Raw genomic sequence first — 26,804 nt, 5'->3', positions numbered from 1 at the left:
GCTATTTCAAAACAGAGTTAAAGTTCCAGTCCAGGGAATGGCTGATTCTTCAGGTGTGCACAACTTGTTCTTTCAACAACCTCCCCCTGAGTTTCTGGAATGTGAAGACTGCTTTTGTCTGAAGAAACCACTGGCCTACATATTTTTATTATACACACATGAAAAAATTGTTACAAGAGGTACTGCTGTGACAAGCAATATAAAGTCCTGGACTGTTTCCTAGTTATCTGTCCGTACTTTATCCACATGCCTGAGGAGAGTGGTACAATTTTGAGAGCCAGCTTGTGAGTGAAGTAGAATAAACAAATTCGCAAATAAGTAGACTGAAGAATAGGCTTTAAACTATAAACCAAATACTTTTCATAATGGGTCCCTTTTAGCTGCATGACTTTCTTTGCAAATATCCTTTTTTTTTTCTAACCACTTGTACTTTCTCATTTTTAACCCTCTCAGCCTTACTTAAACCCAAATTGTTTCCTTTCTTTTCTCTTCTTTCTTCCCATTCCCCAGTTCCCACATATTTATCTTTGACTTTTCTAATTAAAGAGTAATTTTTATCACTGAATCATACTAATGCTGTGTTATTATCAATTAACAATCCATAGGTAATATGCATTTTGACTTATTTAGACTTTTTGTCAAACTTTCTTATAGTGGTATCAGATTTTTTAATAAGATTAAGAATAAATGTAGAAAAAGAATGTGTGTGAGAGAGAGAGGGAGAAAGAGAGATACTGGAAAAACTTTTTGAATTATCATATATATTAAAATGTATGTAATTGTATAATAATGCCTTTTTTGGTTTGCACTAACCTTTCTGGTTACATTTCAATGTGAATAAGTGGTGATTTCCTTAAATTTATCCCACCTTGTTCTCAGTTTCTGTTACATAAAATTCTTTATTCTAACATGTGTTAGGAAGAGAGGTAGAAGAGTCATGCTGGCCTCGTAAATGCCTGGCCCCAAGTGACATGTGCCATTTCCATTTCTGACCATTGGCTATAATTGGTCAAGTGGCCTTGCCCTAACTCTAAGAGAGGCTGGGGGATGCAGGGAGCAACAGCCTCTACCACACTCAGAGTAGCTGTGAAAACACAGGTCTTGGAGTCCAACAAATCTCTATGTTCTATTCACCTCAAACTCAGTAGAGGAAACAGCATTTTTAATTTTCCATCAGAAATCATGCTCGAGTCAGCCATGTTTTCAATCATATCTACAATTACATTATAGCACCTAATTTTAAATGGATTTTTTGTTGTTGTTGAAGAACATACAAGCCCTTGGTGTATTGCTGTTATTGTAGTTGACAGCAATGGTGTTCTGTTTCAACAAATAGAATAGAATGGTGTTTTATTTTTAAAAATACAAGAACACATCAGAAAGAAAGGTAGGAGAGGCATTTATTTTACAATTTATTCTGCTGTTTTTAAATTGAATTGAAGAAAATATGCATCTAGATTAGCGCATATATCCTAAGTGTACAGTTCAATGAATCTTCACAAACTGACCACACTTCTGTAACCTGCCCTCCCCAGATCAAGAAATAAAACATAATCAACAACTCAGACCCCTCTTATAGTTTATGACTTTCTAAGGGTCACCACTATCATGCCTTTCAACACCGTAAATGAATTCATATTTTATGTAAATGATATTGTACAGTATGTATTATTTTGTGGGCCAGGCTTCTTTCACTCAGCATTATGTAGAATTTTATGGTGTTATGCTGTTATGTTGCTCACTTTTAATGCTATAATATTCCACTGTGTAAATACAGTGACACTGAGTTTTTAAAGTCAATAATGTTTGTAGGTTTGGATTCATTTTTGATGACCAATCTCTATTTGCTAGGAAGTTGGAAAATATTTTCATACTTAATTGATGCCCTCCCCTTCCTGATCAGTTTTCCTTTAGGTCTTCTTCTTGCCCCTTATATTCACTTCTGACTGCTTCTTTTTGTGGCTTACAGTCATTAAATTTCCGTAAGAGCTTTGCTGGCTCTGAGGCAAATTCAATCACAATTCCCTTCTTGCTCTTCTTGCTCATTCTTTCTTGAATTCCTCTGCTATTATATATATATATCATATACATAATATATATTATGGAAATTATGTATATATAAAATGTTTGTGTTACTATATATATGCTATATGTAGTAACACACACAAACTCTTTTCCTCTGCTATTATATATATGTTATATATTCCTCTGCTATTATATATATTATATATAATTTTATATCAGAGGAAAAGAGAAAAAGCATTTTTCATACTTATTTCATATGACAATTCTTTCTGTTTAACACTGGAGTAAACTAAAGGGTATTTGGAGGCATCTGCATGGGACCTGTTGAGAAAACATATTATGTGTACTTTATCAATATCATTATGATAAAAACACAAATATTAACAAAAAGGTTGAATATTTAAACAGTCAAATCTTTGCAGTTTTTAAAATGAGACTTCAGTATGCTTTCCTGACCATTTTTTCTTTGAGTATTATATTTTTATGCCTGAAATGGTTAAACACTTCCTAGTCAAATCTTGTTAATGATGACTCCTGCAAGGTCTTAACAATCCTCATTGATAAGACACTTTTTTGCATAAGTTATAAAAATTTAAAACCATTAACATATAACAGTTAGTGTATTTGAAAAATTTAGCAGCTTCTGCCTTTTTTTCAAAAACAACTGTTAAATTAAAATTTCCCTTTCTAAAAAGAATAGATCTTTGAATCCAATAATTTTTTAATGCCAAGTATTTTGAAATAATGACAACAATTTAATTTGGGAACAGGTCTGTGTGTTAGAAGAGCTACTATGCAACCAACTTGGATGAGAAAACAGAAATGTTCAATATTTGTGATGCCAGAATGTAGGGGCCACTGCTTGGAGTTACCTCTTTCCCAGTACCTACCTGAGCTTTCTGCCTCTTCCTTCCCTACCTCTATCCCTTCCCCAACCAGGCTCACCTTAAGCTATCGAACATCTTGAACAGCAACTCCCTTGGCAGTCTCATTGACTCTGTAGTGAGTTGAATAGTGGGCCTCAAAAAATATGCCCATGTCCTAATTACCAGAATCTGTGACTATTATCTTACTTGGAAAAAGGAACTTTGCAGATATAATTAAATTAAGGAGCTTGAGATGAGGAGATCATCCTGGATTATCTGTGTGGCTCTAAATCCACTGACAAGTTATTTATAAGAAATGCACTGGGAAGACTGCTTAGACACTTCAGGGCATTATAGCAGAATATCATAGTCTGGGTGGCTTGTAAACAATAGGAAATTATTTATCACAGTTCTGGAGGTTGGAAGTCTAAGATCAGGGTGCCACCACGGTCAGATTCTGGTGTGAGCCCACTTCCAGGTTGTAGGCTGCCAACTTTTTTTTGTTTCTTCACATGACTGAAAAAAGAGCAAGGTAGGTTTCTGGCCTCTTCTTTTAAGGGCACTAATCTCATTCACGAGGGCTCCACTCATCTCATAAGTCCCTATCTGCATATACCATCACAGGGTTTCAACATATATGAATGGGGAGCATACACATTGAGTCCATAATAGCAGATTCAGCAGAAGTGGCAGAGGTGATATAGCCTCGGAGGCAGAGATTGGAGTGATGCAGCCACAAGGCCACAAGTCAAAGAATACCAAAAGCCGCCAGAAACTAGAAGAGACAAAGACTCTCCTAGAGCTTCCATAAGGAACATAACCCCTATTGACACCTTAATTTCAGAGTTCTGGACTCTAGCACTGCAAGATGATAATTGTTTTGTTCTTTTAAGTCACTAAGTTTTTGGGAATTTATTACAATAGCTATAGGAAACTAATATAGGACCCTTGTCTACAATGGGCCATAGGCACTTGGGAGGTGGCCGTTGCATCCCACCTGGGCAAAGTGGCAGGAGTGGCCATCTTGGGGTTCCCTACCTGTGTGGCCCACAGCATACCTCAGGCTGCCCTCTGAAGAGTCCAGATGAAGTTCTGCCACCCTGGCCTTGCTGCCCCAGGGCTGAGGGTCTCAGCAATTATGGCACAGCAGCTGAGCCCCTATGGACACACTGTCCTGGGTGTGTAACCTAGGGTTGCTGCTCGCAGTAAGCTCATCCTCTGCCTGTGATTTCTTCTCATTAGGGTTACTAACTCTGTGTTGAAAAGGCAAACTGTTATGTGTAAAAAGAAAATCCATAGTTCTGGTAGAAAAGTATAGGTTCATCATAAATTAGTACTAGGAAAATCACTCATCAGAAAATATTTCTAATTTTATTCTGTTTTTTATTAAAAGCATTCCTTGAACAGAATACAAAAGACACTTGAGTGGTGGTGCATGGGTAGAAACCCTTACTGCTTTCTCTAGTTGGGTTTGGAATTATTCTAAATTCATGCAGTAGTCTTTTTGAGCTTCATTTTAATTAAATATCAAACATATTCTTTGTTGAGCTATAACAGAATTTGTGAGAAGTTTCCTTCAACCCACTTCAGATCCCAGTTTGCTCTTTGCAGTTCCTTCCTCTGCATTATATGTGGTCCTGCTCAGTGAATACTTTCCCTGCCTCTTTGTGTCTGCTTCCCTGAACATTACCTCATCGTTTCTGTCTCCTATAATCTTACTGAAACAATTAACGGGACATGTAAAAGACATTTGAAGAAATAATTTATTTGGTTCAGAAAGATCATACCTTTGAAGAGGGTGCTTTTCATGAACATACAGTCACCTGAGTTATCAAGAGATGGATTTAAATTGTTATTTCCTGTAACAGGAGCTTTTTGTTTTGTTTTGTTTTGTTTTTTTGCGCTCTATCACCCTAGCTGGAGTGTCGTGGTACAATCTCGGCTCACTGCAAACTCTGCCTCCCAAGTTCAAGCAATTCTCCTGCCTCATCCTCCTGAGTAACTGGGATTATAGGCATGTGCTACCATGCCTAGCTATTTTTTTGTATCTTTAGTATAGATGGGGTTTTGCCATGTTGACCAGGCTGGTCTCCAACTCCTGACCTCAGGTGATCCACCTGCCTTGGCCTTGGCCTGCCAAAGTGCTGGGATTACAGGTGTGAGCCACCGCGCCTGGCCAACAGCTGCTTTTAAGTGCTCTGTTCTGTCAAAACTGTTCAGCGGAGACCATGCTGCATAACAATGTTTCCTCAAAGCATTTTGCAAAGTGTGTATACCCTGAGCATTTTTATGTATTGTATCAGGTAGAATGATCTCACCCATGGAGTCTAAATTGGGCTTTGCAGTGATATTCTACAATCTGCACATGATGCCACATCCGTGCACAACCGTGGCTATTCCTAGCCTCAGATGATATTCTAAGGAATTGGGACAAGCGTTTTACCCAGGATAACCTGTGGCCATAATTTATTGAAAAAACTTACAAGGAAAATACCAAAATAGACAATTTGATTATTTAAAATTAGTGGTCGACCAGCTTTTAGGGTTCTTGAACTTTAATGATCAGCTTACAGATTCCACAGCTGTTGAGGCAGAGGGAGAGAGACACAAGGTGGGTTTCCTTCTTCTAGACCAGAGCATGGTGATATTACACAGTACACAGGCAGAGTATGAACAGTGACCACACTCACTTCTAGAAACTTCCTAGGGTGATGGCAGGTGACAGCAGCCATAGCAGCAGCACAGAGGGCATTCGTTTCTGGTACTGCCAGCTTATGAATAGTGCTGGTGGAGTCCTTTCATCTCAAGAAATACTATCTGCATTGTAGCTAAGAAGTCCTAAGGCTGACCCTTTGGATGGGAATAAACCCCTCAGTAGTTTCTTGACCAAGAATTAGATTCTGGAGGAAGATGAAACTCTGTTCATCTAGGCAGGTAGGATTTATTTTCCTTTGGCAAATTGATGTGGCACATAATGTGACCAAAGCTCTAAGTAATGTCATTGCTCCATCTTGTACATGGGAAAACAAGGCACAAAGAGATTCCATACCTTGTACAAGATCACAGTTAATAAGTGGCAGACTCAGACTCAAACCCAGGCAGTCTGGCTAGACACTCTGTTTGGTATTACTAGATTAGCATTTACAGTAAAGACAGCAGAAAAACTGTTTTGCTTTTATTCAAATCATTGCTCCAAGAAATGGAATAAATTATGTATGAGATATTTACATGTCAGGATGAGCTACTGTCACAGGATGATGGGAGGGTATCTCTGGCACTTTACAACAGACCAGGGTCAGGCAAGAATATCTAGCATTCTGCCTTGGAAAAGTTGAAATTGCCTGGGAACACAAGATTGAGATGGTATTTATTTTAGCAAAACATTTTGAGTCTGTCACTTTTATACCTTGAGGTTTGGAAAACCTTACATTTTCTTAGTCTTAAATTAGTGTAATCTATTTTAGCATCAGCATTCTTCATTTTCTAATTAAATTTGAGTTTTATTTGAATGGGAAGTTTTTATTAAGGCAAATGTTTTTGCAGATAGGTTGTTTAGCTTAACCAAACTAGTCTCCAAGGTGACCCCTAGAACATAAGCTCTGGAGATTGTGAAGTTTAGGAAGGTTTAAAATATGTGGTTGATTTTCTTGAGGAATTTTAAAACCTCAACTAATATCATTTTCAATCAATTTTTGGAACATATACAAAATTTTCTTCATTGCCGTTGATGTCTGCAATGCCAGGTTGTGGCTATTGCTAGATCCCTACTATCAGTTGATACTTATTTAATATAATATACTTGAATTTTTCTTCTGAACTTAATTATAAATTGTTTATGTCACTATTTTTTCTAGGAGAGTCTAGCTCATAAAAAAGGAAAATTTCATGTATTATATTAAGCCCAAGACAAAGTTGCAAGTTTGCTCTGGAAAAGTTGGTTAAATGAAGAGAGAAATTGTCGGTTAATTAAAAACACCAGAAAGTGGAGAATATCTTTTTTTTAAACCTTTATTTTATATCCAGGGGCACATGTTCAGGTTATATAGGTAAATTGTATGTCACGGGGATTTGGTGTACAGATTTTCTCACCACCCAGGTAATAAGCATACTATCTGATAGGTGGTTTTTGATCCTTACCCTTCTCCCTCCCTCCATCCTCAAATAGACCATGGTATCTCTTATCCCATTCTTTGTGTCCGTGGGTACTCAGTGTTTAGCTTACATTTATAAGTGAGAATATGCACAATTTGATTTTCTGTTCCTGTGTTAGTTTACTTAGGATAATGGTCTCCAGCGCCATCCATGTTGCTGCAAAGGATATAATCTCATTCTCTTTATGCGTGCATAGTATTCTATGGTGTATATGTACCACATTTTAAAAATTTAGTCTACCATTGAGGGGCATCTAGGCTGATTCTATGTCTTTGTAATTGTGAATAGTGCATGCATGTGTCTTTATGGTAGAAGGATCTGTATTCCTTTGGGTATATACCCAATAATGGGATTACTAGGTTGAATGGTAATTCTGCTTTGAGTTATTTGAGAAATCATCAAACTGCTTTCCATAATGGCTCAACTAATTTATATTCCCACCAGCAGTATATAGGCATTGCCTTTTCTCTGCAATCTTGCCAGCATCTATTATTTTTTGACTTTTTAGTAATAGCCATTCTGACTGGTGTGAGATGGTATCTCATTGTGGTTTTGATTTGCATTTCTGTAATGATTAATGGTGTCGAGTATTTTTTCATATGATTGTTGGTCTGTTGTATATCTTCTTTGAAAAGTATATGTTCATGTTGGATAAAGAAGCAAGACACAGCAGTATGCTGTCTTCAGAAGACCCATCTTATATGCAGTGATGTCCATAGGCTCAAAGTAAAAGGATGGAGAAAAACCTACCAAGCAAACAGAAAACAGAAAAAAGGAGGAGTTGCTAATCTAATTTCAGACAAAACAGACTTTAAGCCAACGAAGATCAAAAAAGACACAGAAGGGCATTACAAAATTATCAATTTTTTTGTTTGTTTTTCGCTTGTTGATTTGTTTATCATCCTTATAGATTTTGGATATTAGACCTTTGTTGGATGCATAGTTTGCAAATATTTTCTCCCATTCTCTCTGTTTACTCTGCTGATAATTTTTGTTTTGCAAAAGGTCTTTAGTCTAATTAGATCCCATTTACCCACTTTTGTTTTTGTTGCAGTTGCTTTTGGCATCTTTGTCATAAAATATTTGCCACCAGACCTGCCTTACAAGAGGTCTCAGAAGGAGTGCTAAATATAAACTGCCTTATAAGAGGTCCCAAAGGGAGTGCTAAATATAGAAAGACTGTTACCAGCCACTACAAGCACGCACTTTCGGTACATGCACCAGTGGCACTATAAAGCAACCACACAAACAAGTCTGCGTAATAACTAGATAACAACATGATGACAGGATCAAATATGCTTGTGTAAATACTAACCTTGAATGTAAATGGGCTAAATGCTCAATTAACACTCACGGAGTGGGAAGTTGGATAAACAAGCAAGACTCAATAGTATGCTGTCTTCAAAAAACCCATCTTATATGCAATGATGTCCATAGGCTCAAAGTAAAAGGATGGAGAAAGATCTACCAACAAACAGAAAACAGAAAAAAGGAGGAGTTGCTAATCTAATTTCAGACAAAACAGACTTTAAGTCAACAAAGATAAAAAAAAGACACAGAAGGGCATTACATAATGGCAAAAGGCTCAATTCGACAAACAGACCTAATAATCCTAAATATATATGTACCCAACACAAGAGCACCCAGATTATAATGCAAGTTCTTAGAGACCTAGGAAATGACTTAGATAATCGCACAATAAAGAATTTCAACACCCCACTGACAATATTAGATTATTGAGGCAGAAAACTAACAAAGATATTCAGGACCTGAACTCGATGCTTGACCGAATGGATCTAATAGATGTCAACAGAACTCTCCACCCAAAAACAATTGAATATATGTTCTTCGCTCTGCACATGGCACGTACTCTAAAATCAACCACGCAATAGGCTTAAAACCGTCCTCAGCAAATTAAAAAAAAAAAAAACACACAAAAAAAACTGAAATTATACCAGCCACACCCTTGGACCACAGGGCAATAAAAGTAGAAATCAAGACTAAGAATATCACTCAAAACCACACAATTACATGGAAATTAAACAACCTGCTCTTGAATGACTTTTGGGTAAATAATGAAATTAGGGCAGAAATCAAGAAATTCTTTGAAACCAAAGCAAAAAAAGCTACAATATACCAGAATCTCTGGGACATAGCTAAAGCAGTGTTAAGAAGGAAGTTTATAGCACTAAATGCCCACAACAAAAAGAAAGATCTCAAATTAAGAACTTAACATCACAAATCAACCCCAAAGCTAGCAGAAGACAAGAAATAACCAAAATCAGAGCTGAACTGAAGGAAGTTGAGATGCGAAAAACCATACAAAAGATCAATGAATCCAGGAGCTGAGTCTTTGAAAGAATTAAGGATAGACCACTAGTTAGACTAATAAAAAAAGAGAGAAGTTCCAAATAAACACAATCAGAAATGACAAAGGGAACGTTACCACTAACTCCACAGAAATACAAAAACTCCCAGAAACTGTTATGAACACCTCTATGCACTCAAGTTAGAAAACCTAAAAGAAATGATACATTCCTGGAAATATACAACCCCCCAAGATTGAACTAGGAGGAAACTGAATCCCTGAACAGAGAAGATCTCTTGTAAAGATGTCTTCAAAATCTCAAACTCCAGTGCTGCTTCTTTTAAGAACTCCAGGCATGTCTTACTAGTAATGTCCCCCTGGAGATGATACTGACATTTTGAAAATACATTCCTCAAACAGAACTCACCATCTTCCTGTTTCAAATCCTGTTCCTCCCTAGCCTGTGCTCTCCATATGCTCATCTATTACTGAAGCTAGAAACTGCAGAATTGTCATTGACTCATATTTTGTACCTATTGGCTTTGCTTCTTAAGATAAATTCCAAATGCAGTTACTGAATTATTTTTTTTAACTTTTTATTTTCAAATGGCTTCAAACTTACAGAAAATTTGCAAAAATATACTAATGTTTTTGCATATGCCCTTCACCCAAATTGGTTACCATATTTTAACATTTTCTCATATTTGCTTTGCTTTGGCATTCTCTCTCTATACACATATATATGTATAAATATATATAGTGTATATATGTACATATACACACAAACACACACATAGATAGCAACCAAGACTGACCAATTATATAAATATATATATTTTATATATAATATTTATATATTTTGTTCTGTTTCATCTGAGAGTAAGTTACAAAGCTCATGCTTCTTTTCCCTGAAATATTGTGTTATTTTCCAAGAAAAAAAATTGTCCTATGAAATCACAGTAAAATTTTCAAAATCATGAAAGTTAATATGGATATTGTACTATTATCTAATTCATAAGATCTATTCAATTTATTCTAATAGTCCCTTTGATGTCTTTCATAGCATGTATTTTACAGGTCCACAATGCCATGAGGAATCACAGTTGCACTTGGTTTTCAAATATCTTTAGTCTTCCTTGATCTGGGGTGGTTCTTTGGCTTTTCTTTGTCTTTTATAACATTGATTTTTTTTTTTACAGTACAGTCCATTGATTTTATAGAATGATTTTCAAGACTAGTTTCAGCTTATGCATTGTTGTCAGGAATGTAACATAAGTAATGTAGTGTTCTCAGTGCATCACAACAAGAGGCTCATGATATCTGTCTCATTACGAATTATGTTACCTTTGGTCACTTGGTTAGGTAATATATTGACATTTTCCCCTCATTCACATCTTCACTCGCCATGAACACCTGGATGTTTAATTCTGAAATTCGACCAAATTCAGATATTCTCCTTTATTCCCATGGGCTTTGCCTGGACACTAGTTTCCCAACTATGTCTCACTTACAAACCCTTCTTCCACATTCTTGCCAAAGTTGCGTTTTTAAAATACAAATTTGGCCGTGAATTTTTCACATCTTTATTAATTAAGACTTTCCATTCTACTTGATTCCTTATAGTAGCATTCCCAAACTATCTTATATGGAACACTAACTTTTCAAAATATCCGTGCAGCTAAAGGGATATTTGGTGAAATAAGTTTGGGAAATTTTATCTTTATTTACATATATCTCGTGGAACCATATACGTTAGCACATTGAAGACTGTGAAAAGTTTTACGGAAAAAAAAATTCAAGGTTTCTCATCCTTTCTTTGAAAAAGAAAACTTTTCTTTGCTAGTCCCCATAAATAATCCAATAAATAAGTGGTATATGGAGTTAATATTTTATAAAACACCTTTGGGAAAATGTCATTGTATAGTCATACTCTTCGGCTAACCTTACAGTGATATTCATACCCCACCTCACTTCTTCACCAACTCAAAGTCCATTACTCTTCCTGCCAATATCTCTCTTATCATCAGTCAGAACTGTTACTTCTCCCTGATGCTCAAGTCTTCTTACTACATAATGCCTTCTGTCTACAAGACTGTTGTGAAACTATGTTTAGAATGCCCTTTGCTATCCCACCTCCCACCCTTCTCCTCCTGGGTCACTTATTCTCTTATTAAGACACAGTTCAAAGGTTGCCCTCCTCCCCCAAGTCTTGTCTGCTGTCTTCTTCTCTCCTCCCTTTTTGTGTCCCTCTGTTGAGGGCTTATCACATTGCATATGATGATCCTAGTCTGTTAGAGCTGCTATAACAAAATACCATAAACTGAGTGACTTATAGACAACATAAATTTATTTCTCCTAGTTCTAGAATCTGGAAAGTCCAAGATCAAGGCTCTGGCAGATTCACTACCTGGTGAGGGCCCACTTCCTCATAGATAGTCATCTTCTCTCTCTAGCCTCACACGGTGGAAGGGGCAAGGGATCTCTCTCAGACTTCCTTTATGAGGGTGCTAATGCTATCCATGAGGGTTCCCCCATCCTCCACCATGACCTAATCACTTCCCAAAGGCCCACCTTTTAATAATCATCACCTTAGGGGTGAGGATTTTGGCATATGAATTTTGAGGGGACACAAACATTCAGACCACATCCATGACAATTACTTGTTTGCATATCTGCCTCTGTCCTCACTTGATGAGCTTCTTATATGCCTTGTAAATATCATGGTATTTGGTAAGCTCTGAGTGTTGACTGTTGAATAACTGAGTAAACACAGACTTGACATTTTCTACATACTGATTTAATCTGGTGGATTTTTTAACATCGGCTATACCTGGTGACCCTATCAGATTGTTGGTACTGAAGGAATTTTTGTATCACACCCAAATTATAAGTAACCAAATATAATATTTTGTTTGTTTGTTTTTTGTTTTCTTTTTGAGATGGAGTCTCACTCTGTTGCCCAGCCTGGAGTGCAGTGGTGAGATCTCAGCTCACTACAAGCTCTGTCTCCTGGGTTCACACCATTCTCCTGCCTCAGCCTCCTGAATAGCTGGGACTACAGGCGCCCGCCACCACACCCGGCTAATTTTTTTGTATTTTTAGTAGAGACGCGGTTTCACCGTGTTAGCCGTGATAGTCTCAATAGCCGTGATAGTCTCAATCTCCTGACCTTGTGATCCACCCGCCTTGGCCTCCCAAAGTGCTGGGATTACAGGCGTGAGCCATGGTGCCTGGCCCAGAAATTTTTTATTTTTCATTCTCGTTTTCTCATGCAACTCACCTGTATTTAGAAATGTGTGTTACAAATTATATGAAGGAAATAACTTGATTCTTTTATTTGAAATTTGAATATTTGTCAAAAGCAGCGGATAACAGACATATTTCCATCTCATTTACTTTATAAGATTCATAAATTAAGAAGATATGATTATTTTATTCTTAGTAACCAGAGCAAACTTTCCGGTATATATGTATTTTATATTTCTGAAGCATAACTAATTCTCTAATTTAGAAGAATATGTGAGTTTGATACGTTTAGCTTATAGGATAATTCTAAGTTTCTAGCCACAAATTTTCCAGTTTTTCTATTCATTCCTCATGTCATCACTAATCTTTTTTTCATTTCAGATATTTGGTATCTAATGATATTTAAAAAGAAAAAAATATAACATTTGGTTAGTACAGTGTCTGTAGTTTCTTTGAAATTAAATTTAGACCTTCATAGCTAGTCTTAATTCGTTTTTCTCGATAAATGCATGCTACTGCATTTAATAATAAGAAAACCCATTTTCTTCAACTTACTGTAAACAAGTGAATATATGGTGATAAACAGTGTTCTTGCATCACCTATGATTTTTATAAACACAACTTATCTTGTAATGTTCTTTACCTTCTTGCAGTTAAAGATATGATCTGTCAGATGCTCACATTTGTTAAGCAGCATTGACAAAAGCCTTAGCCTGTGACACCTGTGCGTTCTCAACTTCATATTTTCCCACTTTCATTCACCATGGGACCAGCTACTTTACTGCCATAACAGGAAAGCAGGATCATCTTAAAAAGCCAAGCTGTGGACTCTTTCCTCATCAGAGACCTCAGATCCTGAACGAGTGCAACTTAGTTCCTGTCCCTTTGGAGACAATTGTAGGGAATAAACTTTTCCATAGCAGGAGAGACACTGTGATTTTTTTCCCGATTGCACTCCAATTTTTCAAGAATGTGTTTGAAATCAGATGTCGAACTAAACTCTAGGTTGAGTTTTATTTCAAATACATTCCACACAGATTGTAGCACAGGATAGGGTATATTACTCAGCCACCCTCCACACGGTGACTCATAAGGAAACCCCTTTTACCAGCTGCCAACAAATGAAGAGCCTGGGTTACCAGAGTTTGAGCAAGCACAGATGCAGAATGAGCTGGAGCCGGGCAGGGACAGAGTGTGCATTCCAGGTTGGCAAAAGTGCACAGTTTACAATTGCAAGGCAAGATTGGTGCTTGAGAACAGTCAAGGAGGCTGATAGAGGCTTAGTAAATCAGGCTAAGAATGCACGATTTTCTCCCCCCGCATACTCCTAATGTGTTTTCAAAGAGGAAATGTTTGTAAATTTTCCAAAGTCCTTTGTTTGTTGTTAATGGGTAAGCCATTTCAATATCTCTACAGCTACACAGTTCTGATCCAGTCCCCAAATCACAGCTAAACTTGTCATGCTGCAGTATGTGGTGGCTTGAATCAGCATTACCATACAAGGCAGCTTTGAATTCCCCGCAGTAACCTTTTATTACTGTTTTTAAGTTTCCCAAGCACTGCCAAATGTCTTGAACTTTGTGGAATGATTATAAACTTTATAAATATAAACCTTTGATTTCCCTTTGAAATTCTGCTAAAGAAGGCCAAAATTATATTAACAGTGCATATATTTCAAAATCAAAGACCTGTAATACCATTTTGATTATTCACTCTTGGAAAAAAATTTGTTGGGATCATTGGACCATTGATAAAGGGGCATTGCAACAGCTGTGCTGATTTTCAGGGAAAAAAATGATACAACCCAGGAACAGTGTTTGGGCTGAGAAGCGGGCCTGCATGTCTGGTTGTTTGCAGATGCCTTGGATATTTAGAAAGCTACTCCTTTAAAATCTCCAAAACATTTTGTTAGAAACACTTCATAATGGAAGTATGTTTCCCTTGGCACCTCGGCAGAGCAGTTCTTGCTTTCATTTCAAAATATGAGAGATTTCATTAGAAACAGAAAGGGTTTTGTCTTTTGCAAGCTGACATGAGGCATGGCCCAGAATCAATCTGATGTGGGGCAACTCCTTAAGGAGAGAAGAGTTTTCTCAAAGAACAGGCTACAGCTTTTGGAAGCTGCAAAGGCACATGGAAGAAATCTCTGTGAAAGGGCAGGCGAGCAAAAGAAATCTATTTTTATGTGGTGCTGACATTGTGACCTGACATATTTCACATGGAAGGGAAGAAGATATACATTCAATATCTAGTATAGTGTGGTGAACACAAGTTCACACTTTAGGCCTTGATTGTCAGGGTCTTTCAGTTCTTAGCTTGATGGCTTTCCAAATTACATAATCATAATAATTCCACTGTCCTCAGTTATTCTATCTGTAAAATGATATAATAAAGTACCTACTTCGAACGGTTGTTGTGAGGATTAAGTGAGTTTGTATGTGTAAAGTAGATATAGCATTGACTAGAGCTACTTCTTGAAATAATGCTAAGAAAATTTTAAATAGAACAGAGTAAGAATAAACTTTATCTTTAAAAGGTTTCCAGTAAATTTACTCTCACATGATAACATTTGCCCCAACACACACACACAGCTCACACACATGCTCACACACACTTTTGCACACACACACACTCACTCACACATATGCATGCAAGAGATGATAAAGAGGTCATTCTAATGTTTTTTTTCCTCTCCTATTTGTAAAATTCTATAAGTATTTTGGAAAAGGTCCTATAATTATCCTGCAAAGATCATCTGGATGGCAATAAGTCATAGAAATTCCGTTTCATTTTATAAGTTAAGAATCAAGAACCCATCTCAACCTTCAATGAGGATACTGAATCTTCACTCTGAGGTGCCACCCCTTTAAAGCAGGGGCTTCACCTGCCATTTTGGTGTCATATGCCAGCCATTGGAATGGGCAGAGGAGAATGCTTAATAAAGATTGAGTGATGATGATAATTCATAGTAGTGTTTTATAGTTCGTTACCTTACAGATCTTGCAAAACAGCATGCAATATTTCCCAGTAGAGGCAAATGCCGAGTGCTGTGCTATTTGGTGAAAAAAGGAGCATGGCATGGAAAGTCAAATCAAAATGAAAGCACCTCAAGTTGCTGTGGACCTATGCTGTCCTCCAGCTCCTCTCTTCCTAGCTCCCACTTCATACCTATAGCAGAACTTTGTTTGGAACAAGGGAAAAGAGAGAAAATGTGTGTGGGGAAAAAAAAAAAAGAATGTACTATATGACTTTGTCAAGCAGAGCTGCCAACACTCTCACCTCCTTTCTTACAATTCTCTCTTACAAACACTTAAATTGTTCGAAGGTATCTTTCCTAAATTTTTTCAGTTTCAATTAAAAAGTAGTAATTTATTTAAAAATTTGACAAAAAAGAGTAAGAAATCAGGTAAGTCACTAATTACGAATACTATCGCATACCATCTTTCTTTGGAAAACTGTACATATTCACAAACTTCAGGACTAAGCACTAGATTTTCTCTCTACTATTGCATTTATCACAATGGATTGCCAGTTTGTTTAAATACCTCTCTCGTGTATGAGATATGACACTGTAAACTTCTTGAGGCCAAGGTCTACGTTGTATAAAAGTTTGTACCCATAGTACTCTGGAGTTCATGGGTGACTAATAAATTCCGACTTCCCCCAATCTTCCTTAAATAAATGTCCTTTATTTCATAGAATCTGGAGAACAAACAAGGTCCTGTATTCTAAGTTCTTTCCCACTGAATCTTTAGCAGCACTAAAGGTGTTTCTCACTTTAGCACCTGGAGTGTTGAGGATTCCATTTGTTCAGCATAGAAATTCAAGCACTGAAGACTCTCTGTGAAAATATAGGCCTTCTGTTTGCTCCATGACCGTGATCCTAACCTCTGGAATGTACTGTCCTGAAAATAGTGCTCACCAGAATTTCTGAGTCTAGAATATTATAAATATTTCTGATGTTTATAAACTCTCAAATAGAGTTTATGGAATTAAGTTTCTTAAGACTGCACAACTGTATAAATCCCAAAGCAAAGGAAGAAGAAAGGTAGATGAGAAGATGAAAGTTAATATAAAAATGAATTTGTGTAAGTAACAAATTGTATGAATTTGTATAAATAACATTTTATAGCATCCAGAGCAAATGTATATGTTTTATAGAAATTCTCTTTTATGTATCTATTACATAATAACAGAGTTATCATCTAATAATTCTGTTCAGTAGGTGTTAGATATCTTGGCCACATAACAAACGACCCCAAATTCAGCAGTATAAAACAACCATTTATTATGCTTACAGATTCTGTGGTTTAGGAATTTGAACTGAATGCAGTGGGTTCAGGTTTTTCTGCTGATGTCACGGGCTTCAGCTGGAAGACTAGAGGCCCAGGATTGGAACTGTTTGAAGATTTGTTCACCCAGGTTTCTGGCAGTCAATGCTGGCATTGGGCTGGGAGCCTCAGTTCCTCTCCACATGTGTCTTTCCACATGGACTCTCTGGGTAGAAAACTTTGGGTTTCTCCACAATATTATGAATGGGTTTCAAAGACAGGCATTGCCAGGGTAGATGGTGGGGGAGAGAGAAAGGGAGAGACAGAGAGAGAAAGAGAGAGGTGAGAGTGATCCTGGAGAGCTCCTATCACCTCTGATGACTTAGCCTAGCCAGACAGACATGCTGCAGTCTGTTAGTCCAGGCAGTAACAAAGTTCCCCTCAGTTTCAAGGAGAGAGAAGATAGACTCCAGATGATTGTCGACAAGGTTCTGCAAAAACATGTGACCAGAAATATTGCTGTGACCATTTGTGAAAATATAAGCCGCCTTATAGCGATTGATAGTCCTGTTTTGTAGGTGAGAAATTGAGGCACAGCTTAAATGGTTATTCACATCCCCACAGCTGGTAAGTTAGGAGTTCACACTTCAATCCAGTTCTTTTGATTTAGCAGTATAATTTTGTCACTACACTGTAACTATGGAGAGCCAAATCTTCATACAAACACTCCACTTATGTGAAGAGATGAATGACTTGATGAGATGTATTTTCTTCTTTCAGTTGGTAAAATATAATTATGAGACTTCTTATGAAACATGGTATTTTAAACTGAGAACATTCATAAGAGAAAATTATAATAAAATTCCAAGTTTCCCCTGAACTATGAGCTGATAACTTTTAAAACTTTGTATTTTGAAATAATTTCAGGCTTATAGAAAAACTGCAAACAATATTACAAAGAATTTGTTTACCCTTCACCCAGATTTCTTAGCTATTAACATTTTGCCACATTTGCTTTCTCATTCTCTCTCTACAGTATTTTTTCTAAAACATTTATGTGTAGGTTGCAAATACGATACCCCTTTACCCCCAAATGCTTATTTCAGTGTGTATTTCTTTAAAACAAAGACATTCCCTTGAATGATCACAGCAGGAAATTAAATATTATATAACACTATTGTCTAATATATGGACCTTACTGGCTACAATTTAAATAGACAATAGAATAGAATAATTTTTTTTTCAGGAAAAGCAGCAAGTCAATATATTTCCTTTTATCTTCTCACAAAGGAAAATGCTGATGTTCAAAGGAGTAACTACTACCCTGGAGAAGTTCATGATTCTTTAAGATATAATAGATGTCGGTTTTGAAAAATAAACAAAGCTAATTTGTCTAGGAATTATTTTTCTCTGTATGGGTCTGCTTTTGTTAATGGTCCTCTTCTCTGTCAATAAAATGGGAATATAAGGTGTCTATCATTTATAGGATCCAAGTGAAGGCAGTGCAGCTAATGAAGAATCTCCTTCAAGTTGTAAGAATAGCTAATGAAACCGTAGCTAATAGAAGTAAGGAAAGTAACTGTAGCTAATGAAGCTAATGAATGCAGAATGAAACTGTAGCTAATGAGTCATTGGGCTGCAGTATTTAGACTGATTCAATGTAATATACATGAAATATATTTATATCTTCTTTTTATCCATATCTGGATTATGGTAAACATTTAATTACTCTTTGATGGATTTTTATTAATGAATGAAGAAAACTATAAATAATTAATATATCAAATAGAGAAAGAAGAGAATAAATCAGGAGTAAGTTTGGGAAAGAAAGTAAAATTTAGAGAAAGAAAAGTTTAGGAGAAAAATTCAGAAAGGCAAAATAAAATGAAAAAGAAAGATAAGGAAGAAGAGAGGAATGGGTGATATGCTGTCATCTATTGCATGGTTTATGCATAGATGAAGTTAATGGATACAGCAATTAGTGGCTCATAATAGTACAAGAAAATCAATATGCAAACTGGGACCTGAGATTTCAGAGGTGCTACGGGAATGGGGAAGATAAGGAATTGGCATTGCTGAAACATTTAATACTATAACCTTTTCTGTAGTTTGTTGTCAGATAAACAGATCCTTGACAACCTTTGCAATACAACAAGTACTCAGAATTTTTTAGGTCTCAGAACTTTCAATATCTATTGTGGAAATACAAAAACTGCTGATATAATTTCACCAAAAAGGAGAAAATACACTAAACTTGTCATTGCCACCTGGGGAAAAATAGAGTAACGTGAAAATCATTTCAAAACTGTCTTTGACATGTCACATTTGATAAGGAGACTGGAGCCCTTTTTGGTAAGCTATTATCAGATGTGAATGGTAACTTTTGTCTATTGACTTCTTTATCTATATCTCTAGCCAGAGGTTTCTCTTGAGCATCCACTTTCAGGTCCCAAACTGCCTGCTGTACTCCTCCACTTGCCTCAAGCTCCACATTCTCCCCAGTGAAGTTATCATTTTTTCTCTCAATGTAGCTCTTCCCTAAGTGGATTTCTCATTTCTGTTGAGGTCACCGCCATTCTTCCAATTGGCAGGGTTGTCTTTGACTCCTCCCTGTCCTTCGGTCCCATTGTGATAATGTCTCATAGATTCCATTTTTGCAGTGTTCCCTTTTATCCATCCACTTACCTAGGGTAACAGTGAAAGCAGCCTCTCATACTAGAGAAGATATTTTGACATGACAAACAGCTGCTTCAGCATCACTTCCATTGTCTCCTGTCAGTGACAGGTCTTTGTTACTTTCATTTGCTGTTACCTGCTTGTCTCCTCCATGAACCTCTGAACAACTGACAGCAGAAGTTTCTGTTCTATTCACCCTCAGTTCCCCAGCATCCCAATATGACTCATGACTTACTAAAGGGATATTTTCAGGATGAACACGTGATCTTCATTATTTATTTATCTGTACTAGTTAGGGAAGGTTAGCTCCTATGACCAACAAGCCCAATATCAGTGGCTTGAACCAATAAATGCATGTTTCTTGCCCACATCATGTTTCCGTGCACAACACTGCAAAGGAGAAAGCTCATTTATCTCTTGGCTGCACCATCTTGACCTGAGTTGTCACGGCAAAGCCAGAAGGAGACTATATCACTTCTTTCCATGGTCTCTTGGCCAAAACTCAATCAGAAAACTCCACACAACTACAGTGGATGCTGGGAAATATAGTTACACTGGAAATAAGCTTGGAGATCATCTAGCCAGTGTCTGCCATGCTATCCTCCTAACTCTCTATTTACAATTATAATAATAAACTGGCAGAGTGTCTTTCTGATCACAATGATCCCCCAAGCTCCTTGATTCACTCTCACTTATTTCCACTGTGTTGCCCTCTCAAACTTCATTTGATGAGATTTTTAACTGTTTTGCTTAGGTTGCATGACTCTGTCCCCTGATCATAAATTGGTTTGTCTATGTGTAAAACAATTGGAGACAATCAGATTTTTTTTTTTTTTCTGGGGAATTTGGAATCAGAATCAAGAGGCAGCCAGTCAGTCTCTCAGTGTGACAATATTTGTAACCTATGAACTCAGAAAGTTTAGAGTACCCATCTTTACTAACTGATCATGCAGACTAAGGAGCAGAGAGACTGTGCCTACAGGGAAAGAAAAATGAAGCAGATGTTCAGGGAGGAACTTAGAGGGAGGGGAAAAGGACCTGGTGGCTGCCCAGCCCTGGCTTCTGTTCCATCTGTAGGCTAATTCCTATATTCCTGCCTGTACCCTTACAATGATCAATGTTTTTTGATACTTTGAAAAGATAAATAATCCTAACCAAGAAGATCCCCTGCCAAATTCCACAAAGAATTTGAAGCAGGCCGAAATGAGAGTTCATACAACAACGTTGTCTGGAAAAAAGATTTAAATCATAATTGCTATGTTAGTGAAGGGTAAGATTTTCCTCAAAGCTTCCTGGAAATCAAAATGTAGAAAAAAAGATACAGTTATTGACATTACTGTCAGTTTCAGAAAGGAGGAAATATACACCTTTCTTTGGGGAGTGAAGCTCTGTTAGTATTAAGATCTAATAGTAATTTCTTAGGCAGGTAAAAATGATTCATATGTGAGAGATCATAGCCTTCCCTCAATCCTTCCAGACTTTCAAAGAGAAACCCAGTTTTCACATGTCCAGGTGAAGAGCAATGCTAAGAATCTGAGAAGAAAATTTGAATCTTCATTCTATGTATTATGCAGGCCCTTATAAAATATTTTTAATAGCCTTGGCCTTCTGTTGTTATTAATATATCCTCTGTTCTGGATCTATCCCCTCCCTGCCCCCATTTGGCCAGCATTTCATTTTCTGTTAGAATTATTTACTTCAGTCCTATTCTCTATCGAATGTAAAACACCATGAGAACAGGGATCTTGTTTATCTTGTTCACATCACTTGGTCCCAGGGCCTGCAACCATTCCTGACACATAGCAGATAATAAATATTGATTGATTGACTAAGCAAATGAATGAATGAATGAATGAAACAATGGAGAGAAGTGGAGATGGCAGAGTGTGAGAGAAAAGAAATTGGGCAGGATTGAGGTTTGGGGGACTTGTGGAGAGAGCAGCTGGAGGTATGAGAAACACAGGTAGCAGAGAAGAGGGAATTTTAATAAGTGTTGCTGAGGATTATGTAATTGGATCCTTGTACTGTCATTTTTTAAAACACAAGTGACTTTTTAATTAAAAAAATACTTATGGTTACTGAGCTCTGTTTCTTCTTTTGCTCTGTCCTTTAGAAACTTGGTCAAATGAGTTCCATCTCAATTAGTAAAACTCTTACCTGATTTATTATGGCTTATTCAGATGCCACTTAATTCTTTTTGTTATTCACCATTTTGGGGGCACGTATCATGTGTTAAGTGCTATATTTGGTTTTAAGGAAATAAACATGAAAAAATTATATTTCTGCACTTAAGTAGGGCAATGATATCAGTGAACTAGTAGTATAGGTCAAGATGTATGTAAGCAAAGATGGGTTTCAAGCATGAGGGGGTGTGGAAGGGTCATCGATCAGCTTCTTAGAGGTAACTATCTTTGCAAAGTCATGGAGGTATGAAGGAAGCTACTAACTTCAGAAAACTGCAAGCATTCAGTTATGGCTAGATGAACATGTGTATATGTGAAAAGGGTGGGAAAAGAGGCTGAATCACTGTTAGATTTTTTTCAGTAAGGAATACTAATATCTTCTCTGTATTGCACTCTGGTAGAAGAAAAGAGAATGAATCTGATAGTATAAAATACATATTTGACCTTTCTTCCCATTTCCTGGCATTAACTTCTAAAATCATGGACTCTCCAAAGTAATAGATATAATCTATTAGTAATAATGTGTTTTTGTATGTGAATGAGTTGACTGATGGCTGGCAGCCCCTAGGTAGCTTCAGGATAGGGGCTGGTCACCAGAAAGACCAAGGCAGGATAAGAGGTGGGGTTGGGACTTTCAGCTCCCCGCTACCCACCTTCCAGGGAGAGAAGAGTGGCTGAAGGCTAAACTGATCAACAATGACCAATAATTTCATCAATCGTGCTTATGTAATGAAACCTCCATAAAAACCCCAAATGACCGGATTCTTGGAGCTTCTAAATAGCTGAACACGTTCTGGTTCCTGGAGGGTGGTACATCAGAGAGGGAATGGCACCCCTTCTCACATGCCTTGCCTTATGTGCCTTTCCATCTGTATCCTTTGTAATATTCTTTATAATAAACTGTGAAATATAAGTAAATTGTGTCCCTGAGTTCTGTTGTGAGCAGCTCTAGCAAGTTAGTAGAACTTGAATAAGGGGTTGTGGAAAGCCTGATTTATAGCCAGTTGACCAGAAGCACAGGTAAAGCAACCTGAGGCTTGATATTGGTATTGGAAGGGGGGAACAATCTTGTGAAAGTGAGCTCTCAACCTGTGGGATCTAACACAGCCTCCAGGTAGATAGCATCAGAAGTAAACTGGAGGGCACCCAGCTTGTGTCTGCTGCAGAATTTGCTGATTGCTTGGTGGGTGGGGAAACACCCCCTTACGTCTGGTGTTAGAAATGTGTTGGTGAAGGCTGGGCTGGGTGTGGTGGCTCACACCTGAATCCCTGCACTTTGGGAGACCAAGGCGGGTGGATCACCTGAAGTCAGGAGTTCGAGACCAGCCTGGCCAACATGGTGAAACCCCGTCTCTACTAAAATTCAAAAAATTAGCTGAGCATGATGGTGGGCACCTGTAATCCCAGTTACTCGGGAGGCTGAGGCAGGAGAATGGCTTGAACCTGGGAGGCAGAGGTTGCAGTGAGCCCAGATTATGCCACTGCACTCTAGCCTGGGCAACAAGAGTGAAACTCTGTTTCAAAAAAAGAAGAAAGAAAAAGAAAAAGAGGAAAAGAAATGTGTTGGTGAGAGTGAAGTAGGAGAAAATGAGTTTAATTTTTTCCTCGATGTTCTCAGGATTAGAACAATATTTCTTTTTTTTTTTTTTTTTTTTTTTTGAGACGGAGTCTCGCTCTGTCGCCCAGGCTGGAATGCAGTGGCTGGAGTGCAGTGGCGCGATCTCGGCTCACTGCAAGCTCCGCCTCCCGGGTTCACGCCATTCTCCTGCCTCAGCCTCCCGAGTAGCTGGGACTACAGGCGCCCACAACCGCGCCCGGCTAATTTTTTGTATTTTTAGTAGAGACAGGGTTTCACCGTGGTCTCGATCTCCTGACCTTGTGATCCGCCCGCCTCGGCCTCCCAAAGTGCTGGGATTACAGGCGTGAGCCACCGCGCCCGGCCAGAACAATATTTCTTAAAGTGTAAGCGTCACCTGGGAATTTGTTCAGAATACAAATTATCAGGCCCTGTATAAGATCTACTGAATCAGACACTCTGGGGAGTGGAGTCCAGTAGTCTGTATTTAACAAGCCCTGCAGGTAAATTTGATGCATGTTAAAGTCTGAGAACCACTGCATTAGAACAAGGGATCTGATAGGAATTTACAATATACCTGGTGAGAAATGCCAAGTTTTTTAGCCAAAGTATTGGTTATAGTAATGGAGAAGCAGGCATAGACAGATTCAAATAAGTGTTTCAGATGGCCAGATTAAGTCAGAGTGGTAGGAGCACCAAGGAATAAGTCATCATCACTTCTGAGAGAGAGGTAGGGGCAGTGCTTGGTAGACATATAACAGTGACCTGTGGCTTTGAGAACGGATCAGACAGAATGAGATGCTGGGAGAAGCAAGCAAAGCAGAGTCCAGTAACCAGAACCCCAAGGATGTTAGTGTTTCCTGCCCTGACTTCACATTATTGCTGGCCATGAAAAGTGAAATGTTACCTAAGAAAGGTGTCCCCAGATGATGTTCCTGACTCATCTCACAAGCCAACAGAAACCCCAAACTTTAGATTCATGCTTATTTACAAACATACCTTTTAGTTATCTAAACAATGCTGAATCTAAACAATCACATTAGCAAAATAATTTTGTTCTGGGCAGCATGTGCCCAGACCTCATGGTATGAATTGTGCTTGGATAAGTCCACCATAGAAACTCCATTTTCCTCTGCCTTTGATGAGGATGAGCAGGTGGCATATTTGTGGCCAATTAAGTGGAATGGCAGGTGAATCAACTGGCGGCCCCTGGGAAAGATCTTCCTTTTCTAGAGGTAAAATACGCTTTTGCCACTTATCTTCTTTATTATTTTGGATGATGTCATACGAGGGAGTGGTGCTTGAATGAAGGGACAAATGAGGATAGAAGGCAACAACACATAGAGGGTGGAAGAATAGAGAGATTAAATAAACTTGTCGGAGCCAAATTTGGGTTAGCCTCAATCTTGTCTTAAAACCACTCTTAGTTAGGTTTTTAGTAACTTACAGCCAAAAGCATTCCTGATAACCCGCCTTTCCCTAGGAAACTACCAGAACTAACCTTAGCCTGCCTCTCGGTCCTGTTTATTACCCCTGGCCTCTAGATTTTTCAGCCTTACTGGAAACCTGATACCCATTCTGCTTTGTACTTTGAATCTGGCCCTATCTCTTCCTATACTCTTATCTCTGTACCCACTGACATCCAATGTCTGTGAACTGCAGACTCCTTTGTACTCTCAAACTCATCATCATCTTCTCCAGCTGACACCTAGTTATCCCAAAAGTCTGCTTCTTCTGTAGTATTTCAAGTAGAGTCTGGCACAATCCCTGTGGGGTGCCTGTCTTCCTCACTGTCTACTGTTTTTCCCATTAAAGGCTGTTTGTTTCCTAACACTCACAGCTCTTTTAGGTGTAGCACATGGACTTAGACTTTACCACCCATCTCCACCCTGAGTTTCCATCTTCTATCAGATGCCACAATACTTCTCCACATACTTTGATAACTTTAGCTCTGGCTTACTCTTCTCTCCCCCATTTTCCCTGTGGTTAATCTTGATGACTTCAATACATGATGTCCATTCAACACTTGGGCCTGGTATTTCGTACTCTTCAAATCCAACAATGTCGTCCTCCATCCTATTGTAATGGGAGAGGAGGAGAATCAATGGGATGTGGCCAGAAAGTGTCTGTCTAGATTATTAAATCCAGATCTCCCTGGAATTATAACATGATGCCTTCACAGTCCATCAATATTTATGGAGAAATCAACTCTAATATTAGTCTCTATATTCACTCATGGCTGACTCTAGTAAAGATAACTGGGTACAAGTTGGTTTTGTTATTGGCTGAGGGGCAAGACACCCTGGTGAGGAGTATCACTGAAAAAATATTGATAGCAGCCTTCATAAATGTCATTCAAAACAAGCATCAAAAGGTAATGACATCTTATTTTGAGTGCTTCAATTTATATTATCAGATCAAATAGAAGCTACAATGACGTGTTCTCTGTGAAAGAACAAAATAATTAGCCAAAGCTACTTAAGCATCAACTAAATATATGGAAAAAAATCCTATTAATCTATTAATCAAGCCAGAATGTGTTTTGTGTGGTCAAAGCACATACACATATCCCAGCACAGTGGGTCCTTTGCATACATGTGGGCATTCAGTACAGTCATCAAAGTTATTGGTGAGCATTTAAATCAACAGAGGCCAAGAAGGGACAGATGAGTAAGAAATTGTGGGAAAGCACCTTTTTATGGAGACATTGACAGAATCCCAAGTTTTCCAAAGAATTAAGTGAATACCCAGAAGACAAGTTCAGATATGCTGAGGCATCTCAAGACAAAGGCTGAATGCTGCTCTTGGGTGCTGGTGTCTCTTTGGTAACTATGGTGAAGTTGTATAAGCTTAAACACTATGTGTTGGAAATTCCTTGAGAATGAATCAGTGATGAATCCCTTGCCTTTGGTGAAACTGGGCTGAAATACTTCAAAGTTAAATTTGGAAATCTATGCTTGAAGACTTCGGTAATAGAAGTTTCAGCTAGAGTCGATGAAAAGAAAGAACAATCCCTAGCCCCTCATTTGTCGCCACCCCCCCCAGCCCCCGGCTTAAAGAAAAAAGAAAGGAAGAAAGGGAGATATGCAACACATATGAAGGCCAGAACGTCTCAAGAGCAACCCACATTTCCTAAGGGAATTGGCCATGTTGGTAGCAGATGGGTTCTGTTTCAGTTTATTCTCACTTAGCCATGTCTGGGAAAAGTTAAGTTGTACAACTTTGTGGACAATATGCTGTGGAAAATATATTTGTTGCCATTTAAGATAAAGATATGAGCAATCGTAAAGTGATCTTTATGGACAGTAATGATACTTGTGATATTAGCTTATAAAATTGTATGCAGAATTAGGTTACTTTAGATAACGTGACACATATCCAAGCTCCAAAAGTTACTTCTGCATGGTCGAAAAAGGCATAGTGCAGAAGGAATAAATTTGTATGCCTGGTATGCACACGTGCGTGTGTGTGTGGTGGAGGGGAGTGGAGAAGTGGAATGTA

At 37.9% G+C, this 26,804-nt stretch overlaps 1 long non-coding RNA gene across 2 annotated transcripts in view; it reads left to right on the top strand.

The window, feature by feature from the left end:
* The window catches only part of LOC106997619 (uncharacterized), a 258,203-nt gene that overhangs the window by 209,157 nt on the left and 22,242 nt on the right, over window positions 1–26,804 (top strand). The gene's annotated exons all lie outside the window — the stretch shown is intronic.

Source organism: Macaca mulatta, chromosome 3, assembly GCF_049350105.2.
Source record: "Macaca mulatta isolate MMU2019108-1 chromosome 3, T2T-MMU8v2.0, whole genome shotgun sequence".
Lineage (NCBI taxonomy): Eukaryota > Metazoa > Chordata > Mammalia > Primates > Cercopithecidae > Macaca > Macaca mulatta.
Note: the sequence above shows the minus strand (reverse complement) of the source record. Positions and strands in the feature narration are given on the sequence as shown.